We start from the raw sequence: 19,183 nt of genomic DNA, 5'->3' as shown, positions 1-19,183 counted from the left end.
GAAATGAAATTCCTGCTGATCTGTTGTCTAAAGTTGTTAACAGAGAACAACTTAAGGTTTACGTACAGAGGTTGCAATTGGGTTGAACCACAGGTACTACAGGTTACACGGAAAGGGGGAGGATGTTAGGATATTTCCGTTCCACCTTAAGAAGGGAGCAGGTTGTTGTGTCACAGCCTGCGTATTTCCTGCTCACAGGATGTTTCTGTTTTTGTATATAGCTGTTGTTTGGACACGCAGACAGGCAGTCATGTTTTTCTTTGTTCTGACCAATGCTCAATAAAGTTGTAAATAATGCTCTCCTGAGTGCATCTTTCGTTGTGTGAACTCTGCAAAGGGCCTGCACCAGTCCTTGGAATGTGGACAGATGTTTCTGAGGCTTGTGTCGCTAATTGACTGATACTGCGTTTCTACGGGAGATCGATGGATCGTCCGGAGACAGCGTGGGGGCATGATGGCCTTTGTCTCCCTGGCAGTATCCCAATACAAACATCATACCTACATCACAGAAAAGGTGGTCTACAACAGAAATTTGAGTGTTGTTGTTTTTCCTGTCTGTCAGGGCCTTATCTGATTGCCTTTCCTGGTAGTCTGCCTATTCCTTTGAAATGGTGATTACGAAATTCCTGTAACAAGGAAGGTTTTGTCACCTCCTCCCTCCTTGCAGAGAAACATTTGGTCAGCCTGGGAGTCAAAATGGTTTCAGGGCAGTCTTCCTGTGCTGCTTCAGACCTGTGGTTTATATATTTATGTACATGTTTGCTTGGTACATTTATGAACATTTATTATATATCTAAGAGCTTAAAATTCTTACAACAAATAGCTTTAATAAAGATCAGACTTATTAGCTGCTTTGCTTCTCAATATTTTCTGGTTGGTCTCCTACCGACAGAACCTACAAAAGGACTCTATATGAGTTCTTGGGTACCCCATAAGGGGAAAGGAGCAGGGGTTTTTCCTCATAACAGTAGGGCAGTGATTTATGGGGTTTAATGCCAGTCAAGGCAGGAGGCTGAAATGGACTGGTTGGATGCAGAGGAATGGTGGAAGGAGCCAGCTGTGCTGAGAGCTGGGGGAGCAGTGGGTCAGAGGGAGAAGACTGGGGAGACAAAGTGTCAGAACCAGGAGAGGAAGGGGACCAAGAGGCAGGCATGAGGCAGGCTTGTAAAGAGTCAAGTGTGTTTCTACCTCCTGTTGCGACAAGCACCAAGCTCTCACTTGATGTCCCAGAACCAGAAGTGGAATGAAAAGGCCAGAGGAGAAGTTGGCTGCACCCAGGAGCAGTCTCTGATTGCTTGGGGAAAGCCCTGGAGAGAAGGGGTCTTAGATGGTTGTGAGGAGGTGGAAACTTTCAGTCTCAACATCTGATTTGAATGGAGGAAGACCACCAAGAATGAGTTGCTCTGCTCATTAGGCCTCACACTCAACCAAAGCTATTGTTACAAAAATTGGGTGTGTAGTATTCTGGCACACGCCCCCACCTTCCTCACCTGCCCTTCAGTCCAGCAGGACCTGGCTGAGAGAGAGGGGGGGGTGTGCCGAAGCTTTTATTTTCAGGACAAAACACAACAGAATGGGTAGTTGCTGCCACCACTCCCTTGTCTGGGGATAGCCCAGAAGAATAACCCAAGGGAGAAGGTTACTCTTCAATGTTACCGGCTGCCCCACCCTGCATTGCTTTACCACAAGTACAAACAGAAATTCAACAGGTTCAGTAGGCGGCTAAGTGGTCAGACTTTGGATTCAGATTTTCGCCACAGAAGGCACACAGAACAAAACAGGAAAAATCATTTTTTAAGATTTATATATAAAAAAAGATTAAACATACTTAAAAGTAGGCACATCTCTTACAGCGTTCAAACATGAAAATAACAATATTGTTTAGTATCACTAGCTAATATACTCACAAACAAGAACAAAAGTAGGCTTAGGATAGTTCAAAAGTCCTCGGCTGAATCTGCATCCCAAAACGATAGACAAGAATTCTATATCACAAAGAACGCTCATATGAAAGTAGAGAGCATGACAACTGCCGGCATGCTGGCAAGCCGGGCAGAAGGGCGGATGCTGCGCGTTTGCAGGCTCCATTCCTAAAGATTTTATCCTTGAGACCCCACGTGTAATCGGACCCAAGGACCAATTGGTTCTTCTGATTAATTTAAAATTTACCAATGGTCACATAGTAGGGTGATAACTCAGCTCATGACAGCTGATGCTTGTTTGTTCTCAAGACCTTGGGATGAAAGGGTTCCTCCCAAATTCCCAAATACACACCAGATACTGTACACATTCCTGCTGTGGTCAGGTTTGATGGCTCATTCACACACAGGCAGCATCTTAGATAACCAGGTGTTAAAACCCACAAATCAACTTGGAAAGTTTCCTTCCTGCAGATGCATGAGATAACTTATTCACACTTCCAGAGCCAATTAGTCTCCAATTTAAAGTAACAGATACACATTCTCCATAAAACCTTTGGCCTTTGGTTCTCCCACAGTGCTTTTCCTTAGCTTGACCAAAGTTTGTCTAACTAAGATTTCCTAACATCACTACAGGGTGCCTTCCTCTCTCTCTGCCAAGCAGTGGCAAAAGCCCATGGGGTTCCAGGCACTCTCCCAGGGCTTGTGCTCCTTTGGAGAATTGAAGATGTGGCGGAGACTGTCATAGCTTTAAGAAATATGATTTAGTCACATATTTACACTTTCAGTTTGCATGGAGGGAGTCCAGATCTTACAGCATGGTCATCTCAAGAGGGGTTTGTTCACTCCAACCCAAGGCATTTATCATAATTCTACTGTTCCTAAAAGCTGTTGTTGTTGTTGTTTACGGTAGTCGTTTAGTCGTGTCCAACTCTTCATGACCCCATGGATCAGAGCACGCCAGGCACTTCTGTCTTCCACTGCCTCCCGCACTTTGGTCAAATTCATGCTGGTAGCTTCAAGAACACTATCCAACCATCTCGTCCTCTGTCGTCCCCTTCTCCTTGTGCCCTCCATCTTTCCCAACATCAGGGTCTTTTCCTTTTTTTTTTTAAATTTTTATTTGGTTTTCTGCTTTTATAAAAACAAAACACACAAACACAAAACAAAAACATGTATAAAATCAGCAAATCCCCATTTCATAACCTTGTTCCCTGACTTCCCCCCACCCCCCCTCGTGCATCCCAGTTCCCAAGATTATATCAGCAAGTTGGTGTTTCTCCTCTTAACCATCTTATTCATCTTATTACCTCTTTTATAATAAAAATTGATTTTCCTAAGTTGGACTTAAGTTCTCTTCCATCGATTTTCATTTTGTCTTAATTAAGAGTCATATTAACCAAACCTAAAAGTCTTAAGATTTTTTAAGAATCTCCTCTTCCCTCCCTCCCATCCCCGGTTTTTGTCCCTTCCCAATAGAAATCCAAATTCGAGATTCTCAGCCTGGGTTCCTCACGTCCGAGGCTTTCAAGTCTATTTCAGTCCCTCTCCGCCTGTCTTGTTGGTAGTCCTTTATGTCAGTCGTCGAGTCTGGAAAGAGTTCTTTCACCATCAAAGTGTATTCTCTTCCCACAAGGAGATTTGAAAGTAACTGCTGAAAAGTTTCCACAAAGCCTGTATCTTCAGAATCAAAGTCCAAACTGAGGCCCCAGTCATATTTCTTTATTTTAAGTTCCTGTATTCCATATTGTCCCGGGACCTCCTCCTTCTTCTTCTGTGTCTTTCGCAGACTTGTGGTAGATAAGTTCCCAGCATCTCCTTGCTTGTGTTCCACAGATGTCAACTTTTGGTTGTTACTTCCCAAGGTTACTTCTTCTTTTTCTTGTTGTTTAGTCTCTTCCACCTCTGTAGATATTGTTTCCCATTCAGCTGTGGATTCTTTCTCATTCAGGTCCTCAATACAGAGAGCAGAGTTGCCTGTTCCCAAGGTCATAGTCACAAGTTGTTTATTCATGGCCAAGCTCTGCTCTTGTAAGGTTCCCACCAGTTGAAACATCCTTTCGATTTCCACTAGTAACTTTCCTTCCACAGCCATTGTATCCATTGTAGTTACACAGAATTCCTCCTAGAGGGAATCTGGTTACTTATTAGTCTTTTCTCCAACAGTCCTTTAACAAATTATTATTACTTTGTTTCCAACAATTTTGGCTCACTTATAACTCGTCTTAGTCCAGAGGGATCTTAGATAGCGATTTTTCCACTTTAAACCGCCCGTTTGACAGCTTTGACAGCTGTCAAACTCCACAGCTCTTACACAGGCACAAAGGCAGGACTTTCCCGAGCCCGGGAGGGGGGGTTGTTTAAAACAAAAAGAAGGTTTCCAAAACTCCACTCTCCAGCCCAAAATTTCCTTTAGCCAAATCTTGAAAGTTAATGTCCTTTTTAACTCACCCCACCAAGGGTAGGCTCTCCAGCTTAGCTCTTATGTCGTTGCGTAGATCGTCTGCAAGGGGGGGTGCGGACTTCCTTTTAGCACACCCCCCGGTCGTCTCCAATTCAGGGTAAATTTTTAAAGTCCCAATCCGTCTTACTCACGGGTGATTCTTTCAGACCAAATTTTCAAGGAAGAAAGTCAGCGCTCTCTGGTCATGGTTCGCGGCTTCGCTCCACCGAGGTAGCGATCGACTCTCAGTGCCACACCACCCCCGTATCCTCTCCGCAGCCTTTAAAAAGGCTCTTCGTGGATCAGGGGGGCGCTTAAGGCACCCGCCGAGTCTTCAGTCCGCAGGCATTCGCGCCTGCGGTTTTTAAGGGTCCCCGCGTCGCCGGCGCGGCAAAGACCCGTCCTCGGTAGAGCCGATTCCCTCCGCAGCTCGGAGGGAATCCGCCATTTCCAGATCGCGTCAACCCGGAAGAACATCAGGGTCTTTTCCAGGGAGTCTTCTCTTCTCATGAGGTGGCCAAAGTATTGGAGCCTCAGCTTCAGGATCTGTCCTTCCAGTGAGCACTCAGGGCTGATTTCCTTCAGAATGGAGAGGTTTGATCTTCTTGCAGTCCATGGGACTCTCAAGAGTCTCCTCCAGCACCATAATTCAAAAGCATCAATTCTCCGGCGATTAGCCTTCTTTATGGTCTAGCTCTCACTTCCATACATCACTACTGGGAAAACCATAGCTTTATTTTTTTAAAATTTTTATTGGGTTTTCCGCTTTTATAAAGACAATACAAACACAACGATAACACAAGACACAAACATGTATAGATTCAGCAGATCCTCTTCTCATAACCTTGTTCCCTGACTTCCCCCCACCCACCCCTCGTGCATCCCAATTCCCAAGATTATATCAGCAAGTTGGTATTTCTCCTCTTAACCATCTTATTCATTTTGTTGCCTCTTTTCTAATAAAAAAATTGGTTTTCCTAAGTTGGACTTAAGTTCTCTTCCATCGATTTTTCATTTTGTCTTGAATAAAAGTCATATTAACCAAACATGAAAGTCTTAAGAGTTTTTAAGAATCTCCTCTTCCCTCCCTCCCATCCCCGGTTTTTGTCCCTTCCCAATAAAAATCCAAAGTCAAGATTCTCAGCCTGGGTTCCTCACGTCCGAGGCTTTCAAGTCCCTTTCAGTCCCTCTCCGCCGGTCTCGCTGGTTGTCCTTTATGTCAGTCGTCGAGTCTGGAAAAAGATCTTTCACCATCAAAACATATTCTCTTCCCACAAGGAGATTTGAAAGCAACTGCTGGAGTACTTCCACAAAGCCTGTATCCTCAAAGTCAAAGTCCAAAAGGAGGCCCCAATCATATTTCTTTATTTTAAGTTCCTGTACATATTGTCCCAGAACCTCCTCCTTCTTCTTCTGCATCTTTCGCAGACTTGTGGTAGATGTGTTCCCAGAGTCTCCTTGCTTGTGTTCCACAGATGTCAGCTTTTGATTGTTGCTTCCCAAGGTTACTTTCTCTTTTTCTTGTTTAGTCTCTTCCACCTCTGTAGACATTGTTTCCCATTCAGCTGTGGATTCTTTCTCATTCAGGTCCTCAATACAAACAGCAGAGTTGCCTGTTCCCAAGGTCATAATGTTAAGTTGTTTATTCATGGCTAAGCTCTGCTCTTGTAAGGTTCCCACCAATTGAAACATCCTTTCGATTTCCACTAGTAACTTTCCATCCACAGCCATTGTATCCATTGTAGTTTCACAGAATTCCCCCTAGAGGGAATCTGGTTACTTATTAGTCTTTTCTCCAACAGTCCTTTAGCTTGTTATTGTTACTTTGTTTCCAACAATTTTAACTCAATTATAACTCGTCTTAATCCAGAGGGATCTTAAATAGTGATTTTTCCGCTTTAAACTGACCGTTTGACAGCTTTGACAGCTGTCAAACTCCGCAGCTCTTACACAGGCACAAAGGCAGGACGTTCCCGAGCCCGGGAGGGGGGGTTGTTCAAAACATAAAGAAGGTCTCCAAAACTCCACTCTCCAGCACAAAATTTCCTTTAACTAAATCTTGAAAGTTAGTGTCCTTTTTAACTCACCCCACCAAGGGTAGGCTCTCCAGCTTAGCTCTTATGTCGTTGCTTAGATCGTCTGCAGGGGGGCGGGTGCGGACTTCCTTTTAGCACACCCCCCGGTCGTCTCCAATTCAGGGAAGAATTTTTAAAGTCCCAATCCGTCTTACTCACGGGTAATTCTTTCAGTCCAAATTTTCAAGGAAGCAAGTCAGCGCTCTTCAGCCATGGCACACGGCTTCGCTCCGCTGGGGTAGCGGTTTACTCTCAGCACCACGCCACTCTCCGTATCCTCTCCGTAGCCTTTAAAAAGGCTCTTTGTGAATCGGGGAGGGCGCTTAAGGTGCCCACCGAGTCACCAGGTCCTCAGGCATCCGCACCTGAGGTTTTTGAGGGTCCCCGCGTCGCCGTCGCGGCAGGACCCGTCCCCAGCGGAGCCGATTCCCTCCGGAGCTCGGAGGGAATCCGCCATTAGCTGTTCGCGCCAACCCGGAAGTCCTGGGAAAAACCATAGCTTTAACTATACTGACCTTTGTTGGCAAGGTGATGTCTCTGCTTTTTAAGATAAGCCTCCTTTATTTGCTTGCATTCTAATGGTCAGTTCTGTTGATGCTTTGAAGTACTAATGGTTAATCCCCTCAGGTATCACCTAACTAAGGAGTTCCCTTGACTTCATAAACACTTATTGATTGACTGGTACACACTTAGGCTGTGTACTCTTCACATGCTACTTGCTGATACATTCCAATACACCTGGATCTTGATTACATTTTCAAAGTCTGACATGCAGTCTTCACACCCCCTCTTTCATGACCCCCTTTCTAATACACATTGAGACTGTATTGCAACATATCCCAGTTACAGTATAACATACAAGTTCCAATTAAATCCTAGTATTTACTGTACCTAAACATTTAGCACCATAGATCTATTATGCAAGTAGCTCCATCTTTCAACTGTGTGATTACTGACTGGCAGGCTCATGCAACAGAGTCAGGGTGAGAGGCATGAGAAGGGTTTGAGCACTTAATGATGAAATTGAGGCCTAGGAACTGTACTTGTTAATGCTGTTGACCTCACAGAACTACAGTTCCCAGCACTATTGAAGTCCTGCTAATAGTGCTTTCAGTGTATGGCTGGGGAGATGGCTTCACTCACTCATTAGATTAGATTAGACCACAACTCCCATCACACCTGACCATTGACCATGCTGGCTGGGGCTGATGGGAGTGAGAGTCCCAACCACATAAAGAGGGTGTCATTTTGGCTACCTCTGCTGTGCTATAACAGAAGACATAGGCACATTCAAAGCAACAGCAGCTTAGCTGTTTCCACCTGCCTCCCTGGGCTCAGCCACCCACCCACCCAGTGCTAGCAATTGGCCATGAGGCTAGGCTAGTGAAATGCTAGGTATAGGGTCAGATATGGGCCTTGGAAGTGAATAAACAACACCTGTTGCATCCAGCTCTCCTCTTAACCAAGCCCTGTATGGTCTTCATTTAAAGGCAGCAGCCAGCCCTCCAGAAGGGAAGGCAGCTCTCAATAAGTTTGTTCTCTCTCTCCAGACAGTGGATTTCTTTGCCTTGACTAAGCTGCAGCTTTGTTTTTCTTTCTCACTCACATCTGGACCAATGCGGGGGAAGAGGCAACGGTGGCGGATTTATGCTCAACTGAAAGTGATTCATTGGAGGTCTCCCCACTTTGCCCCACCCTTTAAAAGGATGTTGGCAACCAGCCCTCCAAGTCAAACATCCCTATTTTGGCTACAAGAGATTGAAGATATTTGGCAATCCTCACTTTGCAGGGCTTGGGGATTCTTGGTATTTGTCGATCTTACCACCCCCTTTCTAAATGGGTGGGATTTATTTTTTATTTATTTTTTAAAAAGCATCCTCCATGCTGAATAATTACACAAACTACTCCCATACAATTGCTTTTTCCAACATGCTACCTTCTAGATACTTTGGACTCCAGAGTCCATCTCTTTTCTTCCTTTTGACATTTTGTAAAATAAATAAAATAAAACTCAGCTGGACATTAACATCCTCTTTGTTTGACCAAAACGAAATTAACAACTGCCAGATTTGTAAGGGTGATGCTAAAGGGAGATGGGGAGATTGGGGAAATGAGAAAATATGTATTGTGAAATGGTTTTAAGCAACCTTTTCTTGATTGTCTTAATTGCAATACAAACATGTCAATCTAAATTTTAAAAATTAAGAAACTCAACTTTTCTCAGCAATGGTTTTTGATATATACACACCAACAAACTCCACAAACTAGAGAAACGCCAGAAGCCCAGCCACCCTCCACAACAACCCATGAAACAAACAGTACATAACATATCAGACAGGATCCTCACCTCAACTGAAACCAAAGTACTCTCCAAAGGTTTCAACTTTGCAGTCGCCCCGAGACGCATCCCCACGGAAAACATCATATGCGGAGTCGAAGCTAGCCTAACCAAAATCAACCCAGATGAAGCCAATAAAATCAGACTTGAAGTCACCAACATCCTCTGCTCCAGCAAACCACCCAGAAGCAATTTACACAAAGAAGAACAGAAAGCACTCACCAACCTGAGGAAAGACAACAACATAATCATTCTCCCAGCAGACAAAGGTAATGCCACTGTTGTGATGAACACATCGGACTACCAAGCAAAACTATCAAATCTACTCCAAGACCCTACCTACCAACCTATAAAAACAGATCCCACCACCTATCTGGAAAAAACCACCAAATCCAAAATAAAAGCCTCTCCTATCAGTGAAGAAATCCAGCTAAGAATCATCCCCAGAGAAAAATCATCCAGATGCCCCAAACTCTACGGTCTCCCCAAGATACACAAAGAAGGAACACCACTCAGACCAATAGTCAGCTCCATAGGCTCACCTCTACAAAATCTCGCTAAATTTCTCGCTAAGCAACTTCAGCCCTATGCAGAATCTATCGCTTCACACGTTACAAACTCCTTCCAGTTCATAGAAACAATAAAGAAGCAAAACCTACATCCCGACGACCTACTTGTGAGCTTCGATGTTGTATCTCTCTTCACACAAGTGCCCATTAATGAAGCCTTGACAGCCATTCAAAACAAATACAATCCCCCCGAATACATCCTGGACCTGACCAACCACTGCCTAACCAACACGTACTTCATCCACAATGGACAAAGATATAAACAGATAGAAGGAGCACCTATGGGATCACCCCTCTCACCGGTCATCGCAAATCTGTACATGGAACACTTTGAAACCAATGCTTTAGACAAGTCAGAACACAAACCCAAACTTTGGCTCAGATATGTTGACGACACCTTTGTAATTTGGCCACACGGGAAGGAAAAACTAGATAGCTTCCTCACACATCTCAACAGCCTACACCCCAAAATACAATTCACTATGGAAATAGAAGCCAACAACCAACTTCCCTTCCTTGACGTCCTAATCTACAAAAAACCTGATGGCTCCCTAGGACACACTATCTACCGGAAAAAAACACACACCAACCGCTACTTACATGCACAATCACACCACCACCCTGCACAAATAAACTCCGTAGCCAAGACTCTCATCTCCAGAACCAAACGCCTGGCTGACAAGGACCACTTGACAACTGAGTTACAGAATCTCTCAAATGTGTTAATCGCCAACGGATACCAACAAAACAGGGTTACGAAGCTAATCCAAAAAGAAACACCCCCCAAAAACCAAGACACAGAAGAAAACAATGGCATGGCCCTCCTTCCTTATATCAAGGGCACTACAGATAAAATTAGCAAAATCCTCAATAAACACAATATCAAAACAGCCTTTTGCACCAACCAAAAAATAGGCAATATCCTCAGAAACCCCAAAGATAAAATCCAGTTAGAAAACCAAGGGGTCTATGAAATACCCTGCAAAGTCTGCCCAGCCACGTACATTGGACAAACAAACAGACGAATAAATGCACGTATCGCAGAACACAAGAATGCCGTCAAAAAAGAAGAAAAAACTTCCTCTCTTTACCAACACATGAAAGAAACAGGACACGAAATTAATTTTGCAGATTCCAAATTGCTCTTTAACATGGAACATCACCACAAGAGAATAATCATGGAAGCCATCGAGATAGAGAAACACCCTCACAACATGAACAAGCGTGACGACACGTCCCGCCTGCCAGACATCTGGAAATTAGCCCTCCCCACAAAAACCGACACCAGAACCAGAGACACACAGAACGCCATCTCCAATCAACCACACCAGACCCAAACCCAGACCCTCTCCACAGATAAAGTACAGACACCATCCAGTAGCCAAACCATAGTGGCACCTCCGGATGCTGCACCCCCCTGCAATCCCTACACAGATCTGGCTGGCACAGGGCACAAAACCACAGCTCGCCCCTATACACGAAGCCAAGCCAGAGCACAACTAAGTGCAGTACAGCCATCTTCTCAGAAAAACTTTTCACAAGCTCAAGAGGTCAAGACACGAAAGCTTTAGCAACTAATCCACACCTAATGACCCTCCTAAGTGGTACTCAGAATATCACTCAAGAAATCACTCAAGATATCCCTCAAGTAATTAAGGAACAAAAGAAGAAAAGGCACACTAACCTGGGAACTCCCTCTCTGCCCAGAACGTTGGAGGCTATACACCACACCCCCTCAACAGTATTTATAGGAACTCAAACACTGAGATCCTGCTCTGTTCTAGTAACAAGAAGCCGAAAGCACCAGCCTGAAGATGACGAGTGAGACCTCGTCGAAACGTCGCCTAGACACCCCAACTCTTACACGGGAAGACACCCGAAGACACCAAAACCTGCATATATATATATATATATATAATGAATGTTCATAAATGTACCAAGCAAACATGTACATAAATATATAAACCATATGTCTGAAGCAGCACAGGAAAACAGCCCTGAAACCATTTTGACTCCCAAACTGACCAAATGATTTCTCTGCAAGGTCAAGGAAAATGGGAAAACCTCCCCATTGTCTTTTCATTCACAAATCCGGGCTTAAGGGTATGTCTGTGTATGAACACGGTGAGCCTGTGAACTAAGTATTTATCTGTGAACTAATGAATAGGGTTGGCTCAGGAACTAAGTATTTATCATTACAAAAGACTGGCCAAGCTCCCCAGGGTATCCAATCAAGTAAGCATTAACAGGTAACTTGCCAGACAGGAGGTAAAACAACGCACTCAGATTTCTGTTGTAGAATGCCCTTTCTGTGATGTAGGTATGATGTATCTGGGATGGTGGTCTTGAGCTACACCCCTTCTGTGATGTATGTGATGTTTCCAGGGGTGGTCTTGGACTCCAGGGCAGGCAATTTAAAATGTTTATATAAGGGCGGGCACACCTTGGTTCAGGGTCCTCCTCCAAACTGCAAGAAAGAAGATTCCACCTAAACATTAGGAAGAACCTCCTGACAGTAAGAGCTGTTCGACAGTGGAATTTGCTGCCAAGGAGTGTGGTGGAGTCTCCTTCTTTGGAGGTCTTTAAGCAGAGGCTTGACAACCATATGTCAGGAGTGCTGTGATGGTGTTTCCTGCTTGGCAGGGGGTTGGACTCGATGGCCCTTGTGGTCTCTTCCAACTCTATGATTCTATGATTCCTCCTGTGTGTGAGGGGAGCACCCTGTTGCAACAGTTCAATAAAGATCAGGTTTACTAGTTTCTCAATATTCTCTGGTTGGCCTCTGTTATTTTCCCCGACCAATGGAGAACCTGCAAAGGACTCTATAATGGCTCTTGTGTCCCCCACAAGGGAATAAGGGCAGATTTTCGTTTATTACGTTTTCAAGAAGGAAAGTAGGCCATACAGGTCTTCCATCAGTTTATGTGTGGCAATGCTCCCCACCCCCTAATATCCAGCGGTAAATGTAAAAGACAAAGCAAAAAATAAATACTATTCTTGGCTAGCAAAATTTCAGGGGCGGGGGGGATTCCTACATGCCACCCACCATGAGCTTTTCATGTGTAGCCTTCCACCTCTACCAGCTACCTATGTGCCCCACTTGCCTTGCCCATAAATAGGCCTCTGTTCACAAGCAGGTCTTTGCTCCTGAGGAGGCATTAGTCTGGCTCAGACTTTCCTATGCTGGAACCCTGCAGATATTGTTGGATGTCAGCTCCCATCATTGCCACACCAAATGGGGCAGATAAGAACTGTAGTCCAAGAACACACTATAGTCCAAGAGCACACTAAGTTGACAAAGGTTTCCTTTTAGCTTCTGCTCAGCATTCTATCCACCTACCATGGTCCCAGTCCTCCCTGGCTTGCTCCCCACACTTGCTCAGTTTTTGTTTATTTTTAATTTATGTGGAGAGTTTCATACTCCGCTCCTTGCTTAAAATAGACACCAGGAGGTGGTTTACAAAAAAAGGGCAAAACATACCTGTCAGGGATTTAGGAGCAGAGGCAAGGCCAAGGGAGGAAACAGAGAGCGAAGGGGAGGAGGCAGAAGAAAAGATGAGTGATGACGACGACCCGAGATCTCCTAGTCTTTCCAGTGAATCAGAGGATTCACAGAAAGGAGCACCAGTGGCCAGGGCAAGGGGGGAGTCTAGGGGGGGACCCCAGGAAGATAGAGCCAGAGGGGACTCAGGGGAGAGCAGTTGGAAATCGGGACCAGCGTCACCGCCAGGGAGCAGGGAAGAAGAAGGGAGCCAGGGGGCAAGCGCTGGCAGCTCACCACAGGAGGGAGGGCATGAGTCAGGAGTGGCCACACCTCCATCGGGGAGCGAAGAAACGGTTAAGAGGAAAGTGGAAGGTTGGGCGCGCGCGCCAAGTTCAAATGCAGAGGAAGGCGGCGCAGTAAGCAGCCCGGAAAGGGAACCAGGTCCTAAAGCCCGGCGCAAGGAGGCAGGAGGGTCCGGGTCAGCGTCAGAAGAATCCAGGAAGGAAGAAACCCCGGGGGGTAGAGGGACCCAGAGGAGGACAGTCAGGCGGAAAAGGTGGAGCAGGGCTAGGATATTAAGTTGGTGCACAAGGGGCGGAGACTCAGACGGAGCTTCGCCGATCTAGCTACTAGACGTAGAGTTGCGCGCAGCAGCGTGAGAATGGAAACTGCAATTCAATAAAGACTTTTACTTAATGATCGCTGGCTAGCGTGATCCTCTGTGAGCTAGGATCTTCAAGCAGCTCTGACAGTAAGCTCCGTCTCACTCAATTGTGGGCATCTACAACCTCGAGGAGGGGAGAGAAGCAGGTGCCCACTAGCGAGCTCACGAACGGCAGACGACATGACGGCGGAGCAGCAGATAGAGGAACTCAGAAAAGCAGTGGCACAACTGAATGCCGAGGCTCTCGCATCCAGGAAGAGAGAGGAGGAGGCAGCTGCCGCCTGCAGGGATCTCCAGGTCAGGTTAGATGTGCTGACAAAGCAGACACCCCGGCAGGAGGGAATTGGGTTGGCGAGACGCACAGGCGGGCTGGTCTCTCACTTCGATGGGAACCTGCAACAGTATCCCAACTTTAGAGCAGACGTACTGTGCGCACTGCAACTGCTGCATAAAGACTTTAGAGATGAGCAAGAGAGAGTGGGATTCATCATGTCTCATTTGCATGGGGATGCTAAAGCATGGCTACGCAATTTATGGAGAGATAAGGATCCGGCGCTCCAGAATGCAGATGCCTTTATTAAAGCGATGGATGGGTGTTTTTTATCAAGCATTGACGTGGATCTTGCCCGGAAGGAGGTGCATGGGCTAAGACAAGGGAGGGCCAGCGTCAGGCAGTACCATGCCCGCTTTTTCGCCTTGGTCAGTGCCCTGGAATGGGACAGAGATTCGGCCCCTGTAAGAGACCTCTTTTGGGAGGGGTTGCACAGCTCGATTAAAGATGAGATCGCGAGGGGGGAGAGACCCCGAACCACCCAGGAGGTCGTTCAGAGGGCACTGGCAGTGGGGGTGAGGCTGGAAGAACGCCCGTGGAGCAGGGACGAAGGGCGTGGAGGGCGCGAACCAGCCAGGGGCCCCTCCTTCCTTCCCAGAGAAGCAGCGCGGGCGCAATCCACGCCTCCGCCAGGAGGAGGAGCCGAACCTATGGAGGTTGGAGGTGCAAGGGCTCAGTCAGCAACCAGAGCCCTAGCACCGGCAGCAGTGAAAGCGAAGCCTCCTAGAGGGAACAGGAAGTGTTACGTCTGTGAGGAGCCAGGGCATATGGCGAAAGAGTGTCCCCAGAGGCTCCACAAGCTCACTGCAGCCTCGGCAATGGTGACTGCAGCAACGCAGCAAGGAGGAACACAGCAGGGAAACGAAGCAGTCTGGCTGGAGGAAGAGGCCCTGGGGCCCAGCCAGACGTGTTAGTGCCGCAGTCCCCAGAGATTTTACAGCCCGTGAACCCCCTCCCGCCCAAACCAGTGGTGAGGCTCACCGCATCTCTCCAGCTGCCCAATGGAATCACCATGGACGTGCCCATCACAGTGGACTCGGGCAGCAACGCGGACTTTATAGGGCAGGACTTTGTCGACAAGCATGCTATATAGTTGCTGCCGGCCACACTGCCCCTGCAGGTTGTCACGGTGGATGGCAGGGAGTTGCTAGGGGGGCAAGTGGTGAAGCAGACGCCGCCAATGGCGATGCGACTTGGGAATCACAAAGAAATCATCAGCTTCAATGTCACTCAACTATCGGATACGCCCATTGTATTGGGAATGAGTTGGCTGGACAAGCACAGCCCAACGCTGGCTTGGTACCAGAGGCAGCTGGTCTTCGGCTCTTCCTTTTGTGCTGAACACTGCATCGTGCACCGGCAGGAAGGAGAGGAAGAGGAGTCACAGCTGCTGCTAGGCACGCTGCAAGCGATTCCCCACAAGTACGCAGAATTTTTGGAAGTTTTCTGCGAGAAGGAGGCGGACAGGCTACCCCCTCACAGACCATATGACTGCAAAATTGACCTGCTGCCGGGGGCGGCACTGCCTAAAGGGAAACTGTATTCCATGTCGGAGGACGAGCTGCAGGAACTCAAAGAGTTCATCGATCATAATTTGGAGCGCGGTTTCATCCGAGAGTCCAAGGCAGCGGGGGGCAGTCCTGTATTCTTTGTTAAAAAGCGAGACACGCCCCAAAAAAGACTGGTCGTGGACTATCGCATTTTAAACAGTGTGACCAAGCCGTCGGACTTCCCCATGCCCCGAATCGACGACCTCCTGGCGAAGGTGCGGAAGGGAAAAGTGTTCACCAAATTAGACCTGCGAGGGGCGTACAACCTCATTCGCATGCGGGAGGGGGATGAGTGGAAGACGGCCATGTTCACGCCACTGGGTACCTACGAATACAGAGTTATGCCTTTTGGACTGCAAAATGGCTCCCACGTTTTTCAAGCTTTCATGCATCACGTGTTGGCGGGACTTCTCTACAAGACGTGCGTCTGTTTCTTAGATGACATCCTGATCTTTTCGGAATCGCAGCAGGAGCATGACAGGCACGTCAAGGAAGTGCTGACCAGACTAAAGCAACATAGGCTCTACGCCAAGCTGGAGAAGTGCCAATTCGACGTGACGGAGGTGGATTTTCTGGGCTACAAGTTGTCTGACAAGGGGCTCGCCATGGACAGCGCCAAGGTTCGAGCGGTATTGGACTGGAAGAGCCCACGCAACCGGAAAGAGGTCCAAAGGTTTGTCGGCTTTGCGAACTTCTATCGCAAGTTTATCAAGGGCTTCGCTATGCAGACAGCGGCCATCACAGACACGCTTAGCTCCAAGAAAAAGAAGTTCGTTTGGACGGAGGAGGCGGAGCAGTCCTTTCAGGCACTCAAGCGTCTCTTCGCGTCGGAAGAGCAGCTGCTTCACGTCAACCCCAGCAGGCCGATGAGGGTGGAGACAGACGCCTCGGACAGAGCCGTGGGGGCGGTCCTGCTGCAAAAGGACCAGCAGGGGGTGTGGCGACCGGGAGCGTTTTACTCCAGGAAGCTCAGCAAGTCCGAGCAGAACTACACCATCTGGGACAGGGAGTTGCTGGCCATTCATGCAGCGTTCAAAGCGTGGCGGCACACGGTGCAGGTTTGCACGGACCACAAGAATCTGGAGCACTGGCGCACGGCACAGTTCCTAAACCAGAGGCAGATACGCTGGGCTGAGTTTTTTGCGAACTTCGACTTCCGCATAGAGTATGTCCCGGGGGACACTAACATCATGGCGGACGCCCTCTCCCGTAAGCCACAGTATCTGGAGGACGCAACGCCAGCGGCAGCCATGCACATCTTCACACCAACAGTATGGGCGTGCGCCGCGGCCACCGTGGACCTGTAGGCGGTGCGACGAGCGTTGCAGGATGACTCCTTCGCGCAAGCAAAGATGGCAGAGGTGCAAAGGGGCAAGGCTGTGGCCGACGGTTTCCAGCTACGAGATGGATTGCTCATCCGTAAAGGGGCCATCTACGTGCCGGGAGACGACCTTCGCGCCAAGGTGCTGCAGCAGCTGCACGACGCGCCCACGGCCGGGCACTTTGGCAAGGAGAAGACGGTGGAATTAGTAGCCAGGGATTTCTGGTGGCCTGGAATGAGAGGGGAGGTCGCAGACTACGTGGCGAGGTGTGACACCTGCCAGAGGGCCAAACCAGTGCACAGACCGCCGGCCGGACTGTGGGAACCGCTGCAAACTCCGGTCGAACCTTGGGAAAGGGTGGCTCTGGACTTTGTCACAGATCTGCCCAGCTCGAGGGGCAAGACGGCAGTGCTGCTGGTGGTGGACCTGTTTTCCAAGATGGCCCATTTCATTCCGTGTGCTAAGGTGGCCACGGCGGAGCAAACCGCCAAACTGTTCATAGACCACGTGTTCAAGGTTCACGGTCTGCCACGGTCTATTCTGTCCGACCGCGGGCGGCAGTTCATCTCAAATTTCTGGCAGAAGCTGATGGGCTTCCTGAACGTCAAGATCAACCTGGCGTCGGCGAGACACCCGCAGACCAACGGGCAAGCGGAGCGGGTCAATGCCATCATGCAGCAGTACCTGAGATGTTATGCAAATCAACAGCCTGCGACGTGGGTGGATTACCTGCCGCTTGCCGAGTTCGCCTACAACAACACGAAGCACGTGTCCACGGGGGTCACGCCATTCTTCGCCAACAATGGGAGGCACCCCACAACCTTTCCGGGACTGGAAAGAATGGGGGAGGGGGAGCCGCAGACGGCAGATGCGTTTGCGTCGGAGCTGCAGGAAGTCCACGATCAGCTGAGGCGCCACCTGGAGCTGGCCAAACACGCATACAAGGTACAAGCGGACAGACACAGAAGGGTTGGCGAAGAGCTCCACGTGGGAGACTGGGTCTGGTTAGCAGCCCACGCAGTGCCGGCCAGGTCGTTGGCCAAGAAGAAACTAGGGCATAAACAACTGGGGCCCTACCAAGTCGAAGAGCAGGTCAACCCGGTAGCTTTCAGACTGGCACTTCCGGAGGGTTCCAGAATGCATCCGGTGTTCCACAGATCGGTGCTCACTCCCTACAAGGCACCGCACAGGTTCCAGGAACCCGGAACGGCGCCGAGTCCGGTCAGAGACAGAACAGGGCACGCGGGAGTGGCACAGAAGGAGCGCATCAACGAAGTCACGGAGATTTTGGACTCCAGATGGGGGGAAGAGGGGGTAGAATACTTTCTCGCCAAGGAGGGCACCCCGGCCAGTGCGAACAGCTGGGTGCCGGGCTACGCCTTGGACGAACCTCTACTCAAAGACGAGTTTCATGCCCTCTTCCCACATAGACCTATGCCAGCAGACTTTTTCGACGACTGGCTTTTCACGCCCACGCTTTCGGCCAGCACTTTCCGGGGGTTCGACTCGGAAGAGGACCCGACACAAGACGTCCGTTCCCCGGAGGGGTCACCCTCGGGATCTGCATCAGAACCCTCGTATTGGTGGGACGATAGACCAGAGGAGCAGTTCCGCAGAAGGTGGCTGGAAGGCCCAGGACGAGCAACGCCGCCAGGAGGAAGTGAGGGAGAAACGGACATGGACGTTTTCGGGGACGACCCTGGTTTCGAGCACGGCGGCACAGAGATGGAAGCGGAGGTGACCATCGTCGACGAGAGCAGGGAGGGAGACCCGCGAGACTTCAGATGGAGGCCCGCCACGGGAAGCGAACGATATCCGACGTTCGTCCCTTTGCAACAGCAGCACCCAGCTCCAGCACCGGAAGGAGGGGAGGGGGGAATGGGGGGCTTCGAGGGGGGGATGGATGTCAGGGATTTAGGAGCAGAGGCAAGGCCAAGGGAGGAAACAGAGAGCGAAGGGGAGGAGGCAGAAGAAAAGATGAGTGATGACGACGACCCGAGATCTCCTAGTCTTTCCAGTGAATCAGAGGATTCACAGAAAGGAGCACCAGTGGCCAGGGCAAGGGGGGAGTCTAGGGGGGGACCCCAGGAAGATAGAGCCAGAGGGGACTCAGGGGAGAGCAGTTGGAAATCGGGACCAGCGTCACCGCCAGGGAGCAGGGAAGAAGAAGGGAGCCAGGGGGCAAGCGCTGGCAGCTCACCACAGGAGGGAGGGCATGAGTCAGGAGTGGCCACACCTCCATCGGGGAGCGAAGAAACGGTTAAGAGGAAAGTGGAAGGTTGGGCGCGCGCGCCAAGTTCAAATGCAGAGGAAGGCGGCGCAGTAAGCAGCCCGGAAAGGGAACCAGGTCCTAAAGCCCGGCGCAAGGAGGCAGGAGGGTCCGGGTCAGCGTCAGAAGAATCCAGGAAGGAAGAAACCCCGGGGGGTAGAGGGACCCAGAGGAGGACAGTCAGGCGGAAAAGGTGGAGCAGGGCTAGGATATTAAGTT

This window comes from Podarcis bocagei (genome assembly GCF_964188305.1).
Source record: "Podarcis bocagei genome assembly, chromosome: 14".
Lineage (NCBI taxonomy): Eukaryota > Metazoa > Chordata > Lepidosauria > Squamata > Lacertidae > Podarcis > Podarcis bocagei.
Note: the sequence above shows the minus strand (reverse complement) of the source record.